A 13,178-nucleotide genomic window follows, 5' to 3' on the forward strand; every position below is an offset into this window, starting at 1 on the left:
AACTTTGGGAGGAGAGTATTAATTATTGATATAGTAGCAATAGCAGCATTTTATTGAAATTGAGCAGACCTCAGCTGAACTCTTCTTTTCTTTCTTTAATGGTTTTGATAATTTCGGAGTACAAGAAGATAAATGAAGAATTTTAAGAATAGTAACTTACCTTTGACAGAAAAATTTTCATGTCCAAAAATCAGAAAAGTGCAGTTCTTTCGTCTTGGAGTTGATCCCTGTCAAACATCACCAGTAGCACTGGGCAGGAATGCAGCCTAACTATTATCCCTTAGCAAATTCAGCTCTCTCCTTTTATTCTGCTGGGTGTAGTCATGTTAACTTTCGTTTCCTGGGTAATCACACACCCTGGTGTTGGAATGAGGTGGGTGTGGTTTAAGTGAAATCTCTTTCTTTTTCTTTGCCTGTTTCTTATTGCATAGACTGGGGATTTGTCCGAGGCCTGAGAGAGAGAATCTTTATGACTATATTCTTATCTATCCCTGTATCACTCTATGACAAATGGGTTAGGCTCCAGCACCCTGGCAACTCAAAGTTTGGATCCAAAAATGGATGAATGGGGGGAAAGAAGAAAAAACATTTATGAGTTGCTGTTTGCATTTACACATGGAGATCGGTACATAAAATTACATGCATGCAGAGTGACGTTCACATAGTTTCTTTTTAAAACTTCTGTCTGTCAAAATTTGGCCTTATTAGTGTGTCAGACTTTAAGAAGTACCTGCAGCCTCAAATAGCCTGGAGAAAAAAACAGAGCAATGATGGCACTGTAACAGTATTTGTATTTAGACAGAGATGGCTTGGGAGTAGATGGTAAATAATTTTTCATGTTTGTCTATACATCATACAGGTCAGCTGTTACACACAGGTTTATATGGTGTAATAGTTTCTGATAATGCAGCTTTACTCTGGATAAGTCTCCTCATTATCTTTCACATCACACCAACAACTAACAGACACATTGACCTTTATATAAAACCATATTGATTTTCTTCTCCAGCTTTTGTTAATTTATCTGAACTGCCATACTGTTTTCAGAAAGAAACACATGTAAAACCTGCATATACACTTTATTATCTTTGTTAAGACAAAACTCCCTGCCTCACACTCTTTCATTGGCTGCATTCCTTTCTGAGCTGGGTTTTTCTGCTGGTGCATACCATTTTTAAATCTGGCTTTGAATCTCATGATGACAGCTTTGACCATTCATTTTGACTTTGTTGGGTCTTGCATGAAGTACTCCCTAAAGTGACAAATGAATTTCCACCGATTAAGCTAACATATGCCATGTTTTTTCTTTCTGTGCATTCAGAACAATCATCTCTGAGGGTAGTTACTTTAACTTTCATTTCCGAGGAAGAATGCATGATTAATAAGCTTGCATGAAAACAAAACCAAAACTACTGCAAATTGTCATTGTTTTATCTCAGTAAGGTTAGGGTGTAGTTTCACTTTCATTTCCAAGGAAATCACACACCCTACTATTGGAAGGATCTGAATGGGGGTACCAATACAGAGTTATTGTTAATGATATATAGAGCCAACATAAAGATAAAATCTATCATTCACAATGGTTGTATGGCATATGGATCAGCTGCCCCTTCAAGAAGCTTGTAGAGCTTTCAGTCAAAAGGTCTACAAGTAGCATTTTTTATCACCCCAATTAAAAATTCTGTAAGGGCCAGTCCCTTTTACTAGATATGGGTGAAATTGCAAAAAAAAAGAAAAGAAAAGAAAAAAGAAAAGAAAAAGAAAAAAAATAAATAAATAAACTTAAACTGAAGTACTTAATACAAATAAAAGGACAGAATGAAATTATTCAAATTTAAACCCTGTTTAGCCAACACTGGAAATATGTGGGATCAGCAAGGAATTTCAAAACATATGTGAGCAGTTGTGAACTTCAATTTGTGGCCAGTCTGCTGGTTAATTGCACATCATGGCTGATGTGCATTCCAAAGTTAACTTATGCAAGCAAGAGAAAGAAATCAGAATATATGGGTTCCATCACATGCAGGATTTGAAGGCAATAAAGGAGCTGATTATTTAGCCAAAAATTCAGTACATGAGCACAGAAGAGGATTTTATTTGCAGTATGGGCCAGCAGAATGCATGGAATTTATAAATAAATTACAAAATGAAAATGGCAAAATCTATGGGAAAATTATAAAAAGGTACCTTGAGGTAACCAAGGTTACAATTCAGTGATTTAACATAAGAGAAAATGTAACTCTGTGGACCATACAGATATAAAATGATCCTGTAAAAAATTTAAAAAGGGAAAATATGTAAGATCACATATGCAAGTGAAAGAAAAGTAAATTCTAAATACTGAGTAAGAAAGCCACATACTTATAACCGATATATGATTGTTTAAAATGCTAAAGATGTAAATACTTGCCATCAGATCCCTCAGCAACAGACAATTTGTATGGACTTCTTTTTAATTAACTGTCCTAATAAAACAAATAACAAATAACAAATAAATCAGTCATCTATAACAAACATAATTATTATCTGACAAAGCAAAAATAAGCTCATGTACATCTGTCAATAAGCTTGTGAATAGCCTTATATATTTTCTTCAATTTTATTATAATTACTTAAATCAGTAACTAAAAAATTCTTGAGTAAAAGCAAACACACATAAAATAAACCTGAATAACTGCACTTTTAAAGCTTATTTTAAATGATAGTCATTAAAGTGCATGAGAAATGTATTTAAGTTTGTCTGTGAAATATTAGTTTTTCTTCTATATGACAAAAACTGAAACTAAATGATATGACATGATATCTGGAATGTGTTCTAGATGAGGAGGAATATAAGTTGTTACTTGATGTTTTTTTTAGGCTTTTTTCTGCCTGCTCTTTTGTGATGACATTCCAAGTTTCAGGAATATCAGCAGGTTCTGCCTTATATTCTCTGGCAAAGTCTTTGTTTTACTTTGCCATTACATATTTCCAGTAGTCTGAATCTGGAGGGATTTTCCAGTCTGGATAAATTTCTTTGTAACACTTGTAAGGGTGCTTTTTGTAGCACTGCATCTAAAACGCCCGTTACTGATCATGAGAGAAGAGCATATGTCAGTGACAAGTTTCTTTGTTACATGCCAAGTGTATTTACCCAGACCCTCTGGCCTATGCACTGAAGCAGAGTGCTTAGTAAGGACTTTTCCTCCTCCATCACATGGAACTTTGAAGAATGGACACTGTTTGCCACAACCAACCAGTTTGTTGAAAAACTCATTTTCAGGCTGCACATGGAGATGCTGTAGTTTCATTTCAAAGTTCAATGTTTGAAACTCTTTTCTCAGATCTTTTTCCATCTAATTCACAGACACTATGAGCCAGTCAGCAAACTGTTCTTGTCAGCATTGTTCAAAAACATGAAAGCACCAAGAGCAATGACCAGTTTATCACCAAGTTCTTTGTGAATATCTTCAGATGTTGTTGACACAGTTTTGGTTGAGTTTCCACTATTTGGTTGAGTATGTCTTTACATAATCCTGAGAAAATATATTTCTAGTAGTTTTTAAAATCCTCCTTCAAAAGCAGATCCAGTAAAATTGAACACTGGAAGGACATTCGTGTGCTGAACTGCTCACATGTCTGCATTTCATCAATGATTTTAGGACCCAGGGACTGATTGATAAAGTCTTCAACAGCAGGCTTCAAGCACTGGTTGGTGAATTCTTCTGCTTTCTTTTGACATTGGTCTTCTTTATTAACCACATGTTTGAAGTCATCACAAAACCTGTCCTTGTTTTTAATCAAACATATGTAGGGATCATTTTCTTTATGCGCTTTTGTAAACTCTCTGGCAGCAATTCCACAGACATGCTTTTTTAGAAGAACTTCAAACTCACGGTCTGCCTTGACGTCTTGATTTTTCTCAAGGTTCTCATCAGTGATGTGTAGGATCTCCTACGTGTCACAGTACATCTTTTTCCTTCTCACTTTTTCTCTCACAAATTGAGTGAAAGCATCAATGATGCTGTCAGCCAGTTTTTGTGCAGCCATTATGTAATCTTGAATGTTGAAAATCTTTTCCATTTTGGCTGCTGCCTGGGTCATCTCATTTAACTGTTCCAGGAGCAGTTTCCTGTCTTGTGAGTTCTTCTCATGGGCTGAAACATCGGACACATTCTGGTGAACAAACACACATTTAGGCTTTTTGCCCACCTCCTTCATCCTGAGAAAAGCATGCACAACTATTTGTAGGATGTCCTTCATTTCAGTTGAGTTCTCCATTGCAATATTAACAATGGTGACATCACTCAGCCCCACAACAAGTGTAGCAAGCTCATTGTCGTGCTCATAGCTGTTGTTCAGTTGTGCAAGTTCTGGTGACTTTAAGCCCTCAGTGTCAATGATCAGCATGAAGTCACAGTTTAGGACCTTTTTCATGTCTTCACTGATTTTGATGAGCAGCATAAAGGCACCTCGAGTACATCGACCACTGCTGACTGCAAACTGCACTCCAAACATGGTGTTAAGGAGAGTGGACTTTCCTGTGCTCTGAACTCCAAGAACTGTGACTACACGTATCTTTCTGTTTGGAGACACCAAGTCACTGAGCTGAGAGAGAACATCACTCACCCATCTGAGAGGGATGTTGGATGCATCTCCATCTACAAGCTCAAGAGGAAATCCATCAAGCAACAACTCTGCACACAGTTTGGGCAGATGCTGCAGCTGTTGACGTGCTGGATCTGTTTGTGGAAGGGACAGTGAGGCTTCATAGATCTGACCCATTTCACGGAAGAAGTGTTCAGTCCCCAGTGAGCTGTTGGAAATTTGTCTGTCAATCGCCTTGATCTCCTCTTTGTTCTCAGAGTTCTTGCATTTTTCTTTATATTTCTCCCGAAGTTCCGACAGTTTTATACAAGACAGGTTATCGAGGTTTATTCGCATCCATTTCAGGAAATAAAACCTCTCTGTTCCTGGCCTTGATATTGCATTAATGAAACATGTCATAGCTGTGGACATGTCATAAGAGTTCTGCCTTTTCCTCAGTTTTTCTTTCTGCAGCTGAAGTTCACTTTTGTAATCTTCTATATTTTTGGAGCCAACTTTTTTAAGCCGAAATTCTTCCTTCTCTAAGCAGGTCAGTTCTTTCCATATTTCACCTTGCCGTTGAAGCTGATCTTCTTTGAATATATGGATATCTTGAATTTCAGCAGTGATGGCTTCTGCATTTGTCTTTGCAGTCTGGCACTCTGGAGAGTCTTCATCAACCAGGATTCCCAGTTCATGGGCAATTTCTGCCATCTGCTCTGTTTGCATCTTTATCTGTGAGTTCTCAACTACATCACTGATTGTTTTCCTCAAGCCTTTGACAAAATCGGCAGCATTTTTTTGTTTTGTCTTAATAATGATGTTGTTGTTAGTCAAGCCCAACATTGTTGCTACTGTTTCTAAAGTATCTAAACTGAAGCTCTGGCTCTCATAGTTACCTACCAAGAAGATCTGTGCCTTGTGGTGTTGGTTAGTAAGTAGACTGCACTCAGAGTCCAAATGGTCAAAGAACACAAAAACTGCTGCAGATGTCTGACACAGAAAGGAGTATTGTGTTTCAAATGAAGCAATGTCCCCACGAAGGTTAGCTACAGCCACTGGCTGACTGAAAATATCAATGTTTGTGTTTCCACAAGGAAGATACCAAGTAATTTCAGTCAGTCCGTTGGATATTCTTCTTGGACTGTCACCACACTCCATGTTGCGATGAACAAAGGTGTCATGGTACTGCTGAGAATTGCTCAGAAGTTTATTGAGAATCTCTGACTTGGACAAGGAGCACTCACCCAGTCTGACAAAAGAGATCATTGGAAGTTCAGAGAGAACGATTCTGTCTTCAATGAAGCCCTTGGATTCTGACAGAGACTGAGGTCTGTACTTTTTAACAATATCTCTCATGGCCCACAGCATGAGTGTGCACTGTTTCGTGTCTTGATTGGAAAGCAGCAGAGGAACAGAGAACTGACACATGGACATTTTTAGTGACATTTCCTGCTGTAGAAAACCATCAGAATTGTTACACCCCTGAAAACAGGGGGAAAAAATCACGAGAGTGATTATGACTTGCGTCTCTCATGGAGTAGTTTATTGCAGCAAAAATGAGCAGAAATGTTTCACATTCTGTACTGCTAAATGTCACACGGTGGAAGAAAAACACTAAATAATAAACCGAAATACTGAAGTGCTTACTATACATATAGTTGAGCAGGTTTCCTGACAAAATGGCTGACAATCGCAGCATTTTTAGCTCCTGCAGTTATCTTAATGGCCATTACACAGTACAAAACACAGCTCAAAACCGCCACGTATATGTGCACAAAACTGTAATATAATGCTTCTAACGCTTACAAAACAATGAAGGATTACCTCTTAAATATGTTAACAGTGTACACATTGGAAATATATCAACTTTTAAACATTTTTTACCTGAAAACAGGGGGAAAATGCTGGGGGAGCAGGCTGAGGGTCGCAGATGCCAACAGACTTAATAAACTGATCCGTAAGGCCAGCAATGTTGTGGGGATGGAGCTGGACTCCCTCAAGGTGGTGTCGGAGAGGCGGATGCTGTCCAAGATAAAGACAATGTTGGATAACACCTCCCATCCACTCCATGACATGCTGGTCAGTCACAGGAGCACGTTCAGTGAGAGACTGAGATTACCGAAAAGCACCACTGAACGACACAGGAAATCATTCCTGCCTGTGGCCATCTCCCTGTACAACGCATCCACTTAACACACTGTTTGCTGCTACAACTACACATGTTTCTTTTCCAACTATTTATTTATAAGTGACTTATGTATGTATGTATGTATGTATATATATGTATATATTGTACTATTCTTAGTTAGTGTATTGTCTGTCTTGTCTTAATGTTGGTTTAAAATGGAGCACTGTAACAAAAATAATTTCCCCCAGGGATCAATAAAGTATTCTGATTCTGATTCTGATTCTGAAAAGAATCATGAGAGTGATTATGACTTGCGTCTCTCATGCAGTAGTTTATTGCAGTGAGGAGAACGCGCGAAAGCCCCCTAGTGGGGAATAGAGACACTACTAATCAATCCCAGAAAAGGCTTAGCCAATCACTGATGTATAGATTGTAGTTCTCTTAAGTAACATGAAAGCCATTAATATAACATGAAAAATAATAAACTCTTAACCATTTTCTTACCATATTTACATTATTTTCATCCTTATATCAACTGATATGAATTAGTATTAACTGAACAGTTTTATACGCAGTAGTCCTTCAACCTGTCACACTCTCCCCCACTCAAAAAATGTCGTCCCGACATTATACCAACAAGATGCTTTTCAGTCTATATTCTCTTGTAGTCAGGACATCAACAGTAGGGTGAACCAATGTCCTCAATTCTGTAGGTTTAAGATCTGTTTCACCACAGTCCATCACTGGTGATTGAAGACAAAGTCTATAACCAGTCCATATGTGAGTCTTCACAAAGTCTATTGTCTATGGTTATAATCCACAGATGGGGAAAAGTTCATGTCTTTTTCTTGATGACAGTCTGTAAGTACAGTTCTCAAGTCATCAGTGAAAAAGTGTCAACTTACATTTGCTGGAGTCCATACAGGGCAGTATGACTGCACAGCTGGAAACCATGGAACCAGGCCCAGGTACACAGGAAGCAGTTGCAGTGCTGGCTGAACACTGTAGCAAGATGGGGTGCCCAGTTGGTCATACGTCATCCGTCTTGGCGGGTGTCTCTCTCGCTGTGTTGGTGTTGGTGCAAGAGTAGGGGCTGAAGCTGCGGGCTGAGACGTTGCTGTGAGAAGTTCTTGTTCTGATGGCTGGGACACAGGTTGAGGTGGTGCGTAATGACAGCGGTATTCATCAACACTGCCCTCATCATCAGAGTCTGGCACAACAGCGACAGGTTTATCAGTCTTTTTCTGTTCATGTCTTGTACGATTATCTTTTTCAGGCACTTTTTCAAAAGGTAAGTGGTCACATGACATAAGCAAGTTTCTGTGAAGCACTCTAGAGTGCCCTCTGCCTCTCTCCGGTCTTACCTCAAAGATGGGGAGGTCAGGCCCCATTTGTCTGACTACTGTGTGAACAGTGTCCTCCCAATAGTCTCTCAGTTTCCCTGGGCCTCCTCTAGGTGTCAGGTTTTTGACCAGAACTCTCGCCAGGTTGTAACACAGAACTCCTTACTTTTGTGTCGTAGTGTCTTTTGCCCTTTTCAGCAGCTTTCTTTGCATTCTCATTTGCTATAGAGTATGCTTGTTCCATGCCCTTTCTCCATTTTTCAACATAGTCTCTGTGGTCACTAAAATCTGTTTCTGAGTACAGTCCAAAGAGCATATCTACTGGTAGCCTGGGTGACCGTCCAAACAGTAGGTAAAATGGGGAGTAGCCAGTGACTTCGCAACGTGTGCAATTATATGCATACATTAACTTGTTGATAGATTCCTTCCAGTTTGACTTTTGTGTTTCAGTTAGCGTTCTAAGCATTTGCAACAATGTCCTGTTCATACGTTCAACTTGACCGTTCCCCATTGGGTGATAGGGTGTTGTCCTAGAACCGGCCATGCCACAAAGTTTCTTGAGCTGACTGAATAGCTGATTTTCAAATTCACCTTCTTGGTCATGGTGAATGCGACAGGGGAAGCCAAACTTTAGGGCATAGTCATTGAATATCAGGTTTGCAGCAGTTTTGCCTGACTTTGAGGTGGTGGCATAGGCTTGGGCAAAACGTGTGAAGTGGTCAGTTATCACTAGAATATATTCATAACCGCCTTTGCATTTTTCAAGATGGAGAAAGTCTATACACACCAGCCATAGCTGGACTGGCCATCGGGCATACCGGGCATTTGCCCGGTGGGCCGCTGGCGATTTTTTGTTTTTATGGGCCGATGGATTTTTTTTTTTTTTTTTTTTTTTAGGAAGGGTATATATAATGAAAGGTGTTGGATTGGCCAATTGGTCATGATCGACTCTGGGCTGGACCAATTACAGCCGAGGAGGCCGGATGCACCCTCCCCCCTATTTAGCAATCACGTGATTTTCGCGCATTGCATGCCGGGAACTCGTGGCAAAACAATCCAAGTACCGCATTAAATGCAAGCGTTTGCAGCACCGCAAAACGTTCATTCTCCGGTTCCAATACCTTCTTGTTTTTTCTTTGCCGCACAAAAAAGGAATGTACAAAACAAAAGGAGAACAATGCTGGTCCGTACAAAGACAGACTAGACGAAAAGACAAAGAAAAGATACGAGGAAAAATCAAAGGAGTGAAAGGGTCAGACCCTTACGAGCACACAGAGGGACAAAAGACGTTAGCGTGCTGCCCAACTTTCACCACGCTCATATTTATAATTATACGCTTCTTGGAGTGAGTGCATACACTCATGAAGTTTAGTAACTTCAGGTCACTGCAACAAGCCCAGGTACAGTTTACCGACGGATGGGTGCAGGACCTTGAAATGCACCGTGTAGAACGAAAGACCATCGTACGAACAAAGGTAAGTTTACCAGTCTCACAAATCGTTGTCATAAATACACATTCGTTAACCGTTTATTAATAGGACCTTTGAGCTCAATGGTAATTAATTAGTAGTGGAAATAATTTCTGGTAGCATTACAGAAATGTAGCAATGACAATAATATTGTATGCTGTAATCGCACTGGGGAATTAGTGATACAAAACAACAGTTTTATCCTGTGAATAAAAGTATATGTTTTTGTCAGTGTACCATGGTAATAACAGAAGCGAAACACAATATTGTGTCAGGACAATTTACTATTTATGCACAATAAATAAAGGAGCATAGCGCGACCATTTCTGTTCAGCGCCAGACTTGTAACCTATATCACCAATTATGTTAAGAAAAATGACGTATTAACTACTACAAAACTCTGACCTTTGTGGGAATGCTTGGAGCAGACTAACATGTGAGCTGGAGTGTTCTGGGATGTTATATTTGGTATATCCAGACCATCCGTCGGCTCTTACTTCGGAAACATGGCTTAAAAAATTTCTCTTCAACTACTTAATCCGATAAAAAAAAAAACGATCTCTTTACCCGTCGGCTTTCCATGGCTGTCATGCGACCAGCTATTGCAGTTAATAATACAACAGCTTCTTGGCATTTTTTGGGTTTCTTTTATGCTCGATGTCTGCCTGCATGTGTGGCCAAAAGAAGCGTTCACGTATCAAAGACACTGTGCGATCAACACCTTGATGGCCCATATTATTGTGCAGCTCTTCAAGTACAGTCTTTTTGAACTGATCTGTTAGGACTAGCTGTTTCCGGGCAGAAGTGAGTCTGTACAAGGTGCCATTGTTATCTAGTCTTAACTTGCCCCACTCTCTGAACAAGCATTTTGTCTTAGGGTCAAATGTTCTTAGCTCTTTGGGCAGTGGTTTTGAATCTGTCTGTTTACACTGTAATACAGGGCTTATAACAGGATCAGACTTTTGCGCTTCATTAAGCTGTTCTTTTGGAATGGGTGTGAATGTTGCTTCTGCTGGCTCACCTTCTGCTGTGACTGACATTGCTGCAGCTGAGAGTGTCCATGCAGCAGGTGTGTCTTTCTGTACCTCAATGGCCTGGATAGCAGCTGCAATAGTGTCCGGTGGCACTTCCTCAGAGCAGTCTCTCATTAAGGTTTCTACATCAAGTGGCATTCTTGATAAAGCATCTGCATCACTGTTTTCCTTCCCTGGTTTGTACTTAATGGGGCGATCGTGGCTCAAGAGTTGGGAGTTCGCCTTGTAATCGGAAGGTTGCCGGTTCGAGCCCCAGCTTGGACAGTCTCGGTCGTTGTGTCCTTGGGCAAGACACTTCACCCGTTGCCTACTGGTGGTGGTCAGAGGGCCCGGTGGTGCCAGTGTCCGGCAGCCTCGCCTCTGTCAGTGCGCCCCAGGGTGGCTGTGGCTACAATGTAGCTTGCCATCACCAGTGTGTGAATGTGTGCGTGAATGGGTGGATGACTGGATATGTAAAGCGCTTTGGGGTCCTTAGGGACTAGTAAAGCGCTATATAAATACAGGCCATTTACCATAATGGTGAAGTGAAAATCAGCGAGCTCAGCAACCCATCTTGATGTGGTGGCATTCAGTTTGGCTGTTGACAGAATGTACGTTAGCGGGTTGTTATCGCTGTAGACAGTAAATGTTGGGGCATAGTACAAATAGTCTCTCAATTTGTCAGTGATAGAACACTTCAATGCTAAAAATTCTAGTTTTCCTGCATGGAAGTGGTAGTTTTTTTTCAGCCGCTGTTAGAGTACGGGAGCCATAAGCAATAACTCGCAGCTTACCATCTTGTCTCTGGTACAACACTGCGCCTAGACCTTTGTGTGAGGCGTCTGTGTGTACGATGAACGGCTGTGTGAAATCTGGGAACCCCAGCACTGGTGGGTGGAGCAAACAGTCTAGTAGTTCCTCAAGCGCACGTTGATGCTGGTCAGTCCACACGATTTGTTTTGAGGAGGGCACAACTTGACTGGCTCTCTTTGGTCTTGCCCTTGGCCCTTTTGTGGTGTCTGAGTTCTCTGGGGTTTTGTCAGCTTTTAACAGTTCATACAAACAACTGAGAAGTCTTTTATGTATTGTCTGTAGTAGGAGAGAAGGCCTAACATTTTTCTGAGCTGACCAACATTTTGTGGTTTTATACCTTTGAGTGCTTTGACTGCTTCAAAGTCTGCAGGATCCACTTTACTGCCTTCTGCAGACACTATTCTGCCCAAATAGCGCACCTCAGACTTAAACATGTCGCACTTACTTGGCTTAAGCTTTATATCAAAGCCTCTCAATCTCTGGAGCACTTTTCTCACGTCCTCCAAGTGATCTTTGAACGTTTTGCTGTAAACTAATGTGTCATCCAGATAGGGGATGCAGATGTTGTCGCGAAGCCCATCCAGGCACTCTTCCATACAGCGCTGAAATGCTGCAGGGGCATTCATAAGTCCAAAGGGGATGCAAATCCACTCATATAATCCCCAGGGCGTCACAAAAGCAGTGAGTGGACGACTTTCTTCTGACATGAACCCCTGGTGGTACGCTTTCCCCTGATCTAAAAGCGAAAACCAGGAGTTTCCACCCAAACTGTCCATAATGTCCTGGACACTTGGGTTGGGCTGGCGATCAGGATGGGTTTTCCGATTCAGGTCTCTGTAGTCTATGCACAGTCTTAAAGTACCATCTTTTTTTCTAACACAAACAACTGGTGAGGAGTATGACGAGTCTGATTTTCTGACCCAGCCTTGTGCTATTAAATCATGCAGGTAACTTTTCATCTCTTGGTAGAGCGGCCGTGGCACAAGGTGGTGTCCTGTGGTGTCCCACAGGGCTCAGTTTTAGGTCCATTACTATTTTCTTTTTATATGCTTCCTTTAGCTAGTATCATTCAATCTTTTAGCAACCTGTCTTATCATTTTTATGCTGATGACATTCAGCTCCATATGTCCTTTAAGCCTCATCAGCTGGATAGGCTGTCCACCCTAGTCCAGTGCTTAACCCAGGTTTCTGATTGGCTTTCAAGCAACTACCTTGTTCTAAATACTAACAAGACCGAGACCATGATCATAGCTCCTCCTGAGCTACATTCTAAAATCAGTCAGGTTCTTGCCTCTTTCTGTCCATCTGTCAAGTCAAATACCGTATTTTCACGACCATAAGGCGCACTGTGCTAAAAGGCGCAGTCTCAGTTATGTGTGCCCTTACTGTATTTAACACACACATAAGGCGCACTGGACCATAGGGCGCATACAAGTACCGTATGCGTATTTAAAAATAAAGCGGGAGCAAACCTGAGTTCGGTACCTTACTCACATTTTTATTACCAGTAATCGTCATCATCAACAACACACAAGCATACAAGTGTGCATATTTAACAATAAAGCAGGAGCAAAACAAAGTTTGGTACTCACATTTTTATCATCAATCAAATCCATCGAAGTCCTCATCCTCTGTGTCTGAATTGAACAGCTGCGCTAAATCTCCATCAAACATGCCAGGTTCACTTTCTTCACTGTCAGAGTCACTTTCCGTGCCGTGCGGCTCCTCGGAAATGATGCCGGCTTTTGCGAAAGCTCGAACAACAGTGCCAGCAGACATGTTAGCCCAAGCATCTACAATCCATTCGCAAATTGTGGCGTAACTCGCCCGGCGCTGCCTTCCA

At 40.9% G+C, this 13,178-nt stretch overlaps 1 pseudogene; it reads right to left on the reverse strand.

Moving 5' to 3' along the window:
• Positions 1-712: 712 nt before the first annotated feature.
• LOC113012041 (interferon-induced very large GTPase 1-like) lies at positions 713-12,111 on the reverse strand (annotated as a pseudogene).
• Between the last annotated feature and the right edge of the window lie 1,067 nt (positions 12,112-13,178).

The sequence above is a fragment of the Astatotilapia calliptera genome, chromosome 3 (genome assembly GCF_900246225.1).
Source record: "Astatotilapia calliptera chromosome 3, fAstCal1.2, whole genome shotgun sequence".
Classification (NCBI taxonomy): domain Eukaryota; kingdom Metazoa; phylum Chordata; class Actinopteri; order Cichliformes; family Cichlidae; genus Astatotilapia; species Astatotilapia calliptera.